Source organism: Halyomorpha halys, unplaced genomic scaffold, assembly GCF_000696795.3.
Source record: "Halyomorpha halys isolate HHAL.00 unplaced genomic scaffold, Hhal_1.1 Scaffold852.1, whole genome shotgun sequence".
NCBI classification, from domain to species: domain Eukaryota; kingdom Metazoa; phylum Arthropoda; class Insecta; order Hemiptera; family Pentatomidae; genus Halyomorpha; species Halyomorpha halys.
Window position 1 is genome coordinate 243,461 of NW_027111393.1, and position 6,429 is coordinate 249,889.

The following is a 6,429-nucleotide window of genomic DNA, read 5'->3' on the forward strand; positions in this document are numbered from 1 at the left end:
CTAACTGGGACACATCTAGGTACTAATGCCTTCATGAATAGTGATATGACTGCCAGTTGATCGATGATACCAATTTCCTCTTGTTAATTGTGTGATCACTACTATGATTTTTATACATACCTTTGTGTGATTCTTATATGATGACAGTACAAGTATGATTTACAATAATTACTGCTTTATTAACTAACGTTAATATAGTTTTAACCGGGTATAAGTAATTTTATTGTATATATAAATAGCGTGGCTTGCAAGTTTAGTAAATACATCGTAGCAATACCCACTTCTAACTGTTGGTGCACACTGGCAGGGGCGGTGGATCCAGACTGAAGCGAGGGGTGCAATCGCCCAGAGAAAAAGTAAATAAATGACTTATATATTACAAACATATTCTTAGTTCCACCCTTTCCTTTTGTTCTATTTCATTATCGACCAACCTGCAAAGTCAGTTGAGAGCGCATAAGAAAGGCCACCTTTCGATTCTCTGGGGAAAAAAGTCTTGTCAGGTTTACCCACACGTACCTGGCATTTGTAAAATAGTTAGTTTTAGATGTATAATGCTGATTCTGGGGCACAACTAGAAAAAAATCAAATAAAACAAAACAAGGTTCCCGAAAAAATATTTGTCAACAAATCTCATATTCGTGTTCAGCGACGCAAGAAAAATGATAGTTACAAAAAATCAGGGCTTCAAAAACACTTTCCCCAATTTTGTCTACGTTACCTTGAATAAAGAGGGCCCACGCAATACTGTATCGTCTAGGATCCCGCAAAGTCTAGACCCGCTACTGCAAAAACAACAAAAAACTTATAAAACACTATTTTTGATTGTCAGTAGTTTAAAAGTTGTGAGACTAAACATATTTCTATTCCAATATTTAAAAATAAAAAAAATGACCTATATCCTTGATCTCCTCACTCTATCATCCATCCATTCATTAAACACCAGAAAGCAAGCAAATGATTTATATATACCCTCCCATAGAACGTATCCCATCCTTCGTCATACGTGCAACCTCCTTCAGGAATTCTCTTCTTATTTTCATTCGCTACTCCTCATCCATCTTTTCCTTCACCTACTACATAACCAAACCTCCACATCATTGTGAGTTATGTAGAAAGCCATTATTGATTACTATTATAAATTATAATTTAACCTAAGGCTTTTATGTTATATCAACCATATACACTGAAAATTTTTAAATGCCTGGCAGACAAATAACCTTAATTTGTGAACAATGTATTTTTTCTTGGAGTAAATATCTGTAGAAACTTTATTAAAGGGTCAATAATTAAAAAAAAAACTTTTAATAAATTTGAGGCTTTAGTAAATAATGAATTAATAGTTAAATAATACATTTTTTTATTACCAGATTGGCCTTGGTTGGTCTTATATAGTTATTATTACATTTTGTTAGTTTTTGAATAAATAGCTTATAATGGGGAGAGGAGAGAGGTGTATGATATTGTGCAAGAGACACCCCTAACTATTTACAATAATATGACCATTGAACAATTATGGAAAAATAAATAAAAATATTGAAAGAAGATAGTTGACCTTGAGAAGTAGATTGTAGGAAGATAGTCCGGGTGGGGGTCAATAAAGCTATCAAAATAGTAGAAGAAAACTATTTATTATTAACCAACTTTGCAGGGCTGTCTTATTGTAGTACAAAGTACCTCTCATTGTGAAATATTTGATAATTCAATTGAAGGAGTGATTTCTCTATGACACTTCAGATATATAAAACTAGATTACGCCCCCTTTTCCCTCTGGACCGACCAGTTCTTGGAGCCACGAACCAGGGGCGGCCGAGGGTGCGGCCTGCTGGAAGGGGTGCCTGCTGGAAGGTGGGGGCTCCACCGAGTCCAGCAGTCGCTTGGCAGGTCTGGAAGTGGGTCTGTGTCTCTCTTGCTGCCGCTATCGTTGCGTGAGTATTTACCGGCATCTGTCTCATTTCTGTCTCTCCTTAGGATTCTTAGCCAGTGTCATCTGCCAGCTCTTCAGCTCTTGGCCCAGCTATAATTAAATAATAAATGGAATCAAATAGTTTTGTTTACCTTTATTCTTATAGAAGCCAATTATGTATATTAAAAAAAAAAAAAAAATCAGACAAACCTTGTTATCTTAAAGGGCGATGTTCGGAGTGAATTGTGTGTGTGTGAAGTGTAGCTTAAATAATTATTCCAGAAATATTTATTTATACAATTGGTAGGCATCTAGAGTTGATTTTATAAGATTGTATTCATTTATATACTATCAAAAAGTTATGAGATGGAAAAAAGATACTGTGAGTAGCCTAAATATAGAAATTCATACAATATATATATATATAAATATAAATTAAACCAATATATAAATTATCAACAGATAGGCTGTCACAGAACCACATTTGTTGCTTGATGTTTTAAACGAGGAATGGGAGTTAAAATTTTCGATTCTGAGGGCGTGATATTTTTTAAAATCTTCCAGGAATACTAAGCTTCCCTACCTTTGATTGAGAGGAAACAAAATTGAATGTTATTTTGAATAAATTTTAACTGTAGATGCATAATTAATCAATTAATTAAACGTAACTCAGTACACACAAAAAAATATTAAAATACAGTACTACCACACTTATTCACCCTTGTAGATCAGAGACATTCTCGGTTAATGCTGAGTTTATAAAAGAAAATACTCCAATATTATTTTAACTCATATATTAGGCAGCAATTAAAATACAAAACAAAACCTCATATACAGGTGATATTTTTATTTATATATTATGAAGTTAAATTTATTCAAACAATTTAAATCGATTAAAAAAAATCTATAGATTTATTATAAGGGTACAAATAATCTTTTAGTGTTTAATTTTAGTCACGAAGTCATTTATTGTACTTCGTTTTACAGAACTTATTGTTTTCATAGCCCTTTATTTTATTTCTACAGTCGGATAATTCAGAGAGCTAGATAATCGGGGTTCTACGGTAATTTTAAAAACAAAAGACTTTGTCAGTTAGTTGGAAAAGCCTTAATCCTTTTGTTTCTGTTGCATATTAATATATTGTCTTTTTACCGATTGGGCAGACAATCTCGTATTAATCAAAAATCAGTGGTGTTTATTTTTTAATTATATTGCAAAAATATATTCAAGTTTGATAAATGGCAACGTTATTTTTTCAATATAAATAAAAATAACACCCAGGAAAATATTAATAAAATGCCTGAATTTGAATATTACAATGTTATTTTCAAATTGCACTAACTGCCTCTTAATAACCTAACTTTATTAATAAGAAACGTGCTGCAGAACTCACGTACCTTTTTTTTTTGTTTCTATCAAACAAAAAAAAAAAAAATCTGACTTATAAAAATTATATTTCTATGAAAAACTTGGAAAATAATTATTATATATTAGATGTCTATATAACATCCCGATCAATATTTTAAATTTCAGGTAGGTTTTTTACGATCTTGAATATTTATCTGAAATTCAAAGGAAGCTTTTAATATAAATTTTGTTGTAATTTAAATTTTATTTTTCTCAAATTTTAGAGTTATCACTTTTTTTGCGAGGGTGAGATATAAAATTTAACGTACCAACTGTTAATGATACTTTTTTATATTCACTATTCATATGTAATCATCAATGACCTGAACATCTGTCACGAATTTGTAAACGTTATAAATATGTATTGTTTACATGAGTAATTTAAAAAAAAAAATTTATCTTTTAAAATTTTCAGAATTTCACTGTTGATCCGTGTGCTGACGGGAGTTTTATAGTTCATTATAAAGCTTATGGTATTCAGGTAACATGTAAAATGACAACCTCAGAATAAATAAATCATTTTTATGTGTTTTCAAAATTGCGAATTATCAAAATTTCAAAAGCACTGTTAGATTTTCGAGTAGAGAATATCTACTAGATGTTAAGCACTTCTTATGATTCTTCATATAACAAGTAAATGCTACCTGATTTATAGTTTCAATTTTGCATATTGTTAGATAAAATATTAAGAAACAACATAACTTGAAAATTTATAGGTGTATAATTTTCAAAAAATATTGCTTCCGGAATGAAAAAAAAAACAACTATAATTTTATCCGTTACTGTTATTGACAGAACACTCTTGTTGATATTATCTTACTTGTTACATCTAAATTCTTCACTTAGGTCTGTGCACATTTTTTAGAAGACGTGATAACAATATCATTTCTCATTAAAAGTGCGTTACTTAAAAAAAAAAAAACTCCATTCTAATTATTTTTCAGTAATTTGCTACTTGAATGAAATATTTCATACAATGATAATAATAATTTATTTATTTGTGTATGGGGCAACTCTCGTACAAATAGACTTAGCCTGTAAAATAGATAAAATAAATAATCAATTGTCGTAATTTTACAAAAATGGTGAGTTAAAGATCATTTATATAAACTAATAACGAACATTATACCCAAGCTGGGCTATCCAAATTCGTCAGAATAAAACAAAAACGTCACTTCATACTTAATAATAGAAAAAAACAAAAACTATACATCCTCTTGTGACGATTTGTATGCAGCTCTAAGCAAAACGTTTTGTGTTACATATATAAAAAGAAGTTTAAGATTCAATACTGAGGTTACAGGCAGAAGTTCATAGAACTTATTTTGGGTAATATTGCTTAGTTTCGGCATGTATCGGATTCCTTTCTCATGATACGCGGGAAAATTAGTCAAAAAATTGAAACAATCCTCTAGTACCGTACCATCACAAGCTGGACAAAGCTTCTGTGGGTCTAAAGTATATTTGGGTGGACTGACACTTTGAGTAATTGCATATTTACCGGAGAGTCGTAGATCGTAGGGCAATTATTATCGAGTAGGTTATAAGATAGCTGATTTTTTGTTAGCTTTGAGGAGCATCCGTTTTAATGAAAACCCTACCACGGGTACTAGGTCGATTTTCGTAATAACAAGAGGTCTTTATCTTTGACAAAGTCCCTGTATCTATCCAAGATCTCCCACATTCTAATCCTGATACTTACCTGAATATTTGATATTCTATTAAGGTTGATTAGGGCAACATCACGACAGTTTTAAAAAAATAGTTGTTGTCATCTTGCAGTTCTGAGCTGTAGTGGAAAACTAGGCATGTACCTTCTCTTTAAATCCCCCCCCCCATTAGAAAATTCGGTCACATGTTGGTCTTCGTATGTATTGGATGTTATTTTTGCTTTTTGATAGTATGCAGAGTTGTCTTTAATTAAAGAAATTGAGGATAATTCATCAAAGTTGGTGATGTTCGTTATTTTAATTTTTTACTGTAAGTAGATGCTCTATGAAGTTTATTTATGGATTAAGTATTGATAGTCAAATTATTTTGAAATCACTGAGGTTTCAGCTATGATCTTTCAACACGAGCACTTAAGATGCTCCCCATTTTACAGTTTTAATGCAAATAAGCGCTTGTTCAAAATAATAGAAAAAACTTCCAGTTTCTTAAAGCTCAAAAAAAAAAGTTCTATTATTCATTTAATCTGGGTAAGGTTATATCCTTCTTTTACCTCTTTAACTTTCTTGGAAAAAGTTCACGATTTAGTGAAATTTCAACCAATTAAAAATGTTATTGCTGGTGTGAAATTTAGAGGGAACAAATTTCATGCCCTTACCCAAAGAGCCGTTCGATTTAAACACCGGAAGAATGAAAGCCATTTAGGTTCGTACTCCGTTTCTTTGGTGTGAGTGCGCACTTGTGCTTCCATTTGTTCTTTCAAATTACTTTTATTATAAAATGAACCAACTAATTATCTTTATGGTTTTTCTGTAGAGATAAATATTATGACACATTTATTGACAAAATTCCAAATATTGTTCTTCAAAATTAAATTTTCAATAGCATAATCAGTCAAAAATTTTAGTTTGTACTTACCTCAACTTACCTTATGTTATTACAGAAAATGCTATTTAATTTTTCCCCTTCTTTTGAAAATAACAAATCATTTTCACTAGAAGAAATTTTGCTTCGTACTATTAAATAAAAGTCTTATCCTTGAATAAACAAAATTCAGAGTTGATGGGTCACTTGAAGCGATCCCTTGATGCAATCATTCTGTTATGCAGTAGATGATAAATGGAATTTCTACAGCTATATTTTTGTTTGAAAAGTAATATCGAAAATTCTAAAATAATAGTGTGTACTATCTTGCTAAGGATCCTATGTTCTCCAATGTAGGAATGCCTGAAAAAAATCCTTAAAACTTAATGACATAGGTTTTTTTACCGTAATGATGTGAAAATTATCCATTTTCTATTTACAGTTCCTTAATTTCAGTTGGGATTTGATTTGAAAATACAAAATTTGAGGTTTGAAACTTTATCATATTCATGAATAAAATATGTATCAAGTTTTAAGGAATTTTTTTAAAAGAAATCGTTACGGACGGATTATTATTGGACGT

General features: G+C 30.8%; 1 protein-coding gene across 1 annotated transcript in view; it reads left to right on the forward strand.

Annotated features, from left to right (window-relative positions):
* The first annotated feature begins 1,878 nt into the window (after positions 1-1,878).
* Positions 1,879-6,429, forward strand: part of LOC106686616 (zinc finger protein OZF) — a 269,514-nt gene continuing 264,963 nt past the window's right edge. Inside the window, exon 1 of the mRNA XM_067049395.1 lies at positions 1,879-1,928. The gene's annotated coding sequence lies outside the window, so the exon portion shown is untranslated. The remainder of the gene's footprint in view (positions 1,929-6,429) is intronic.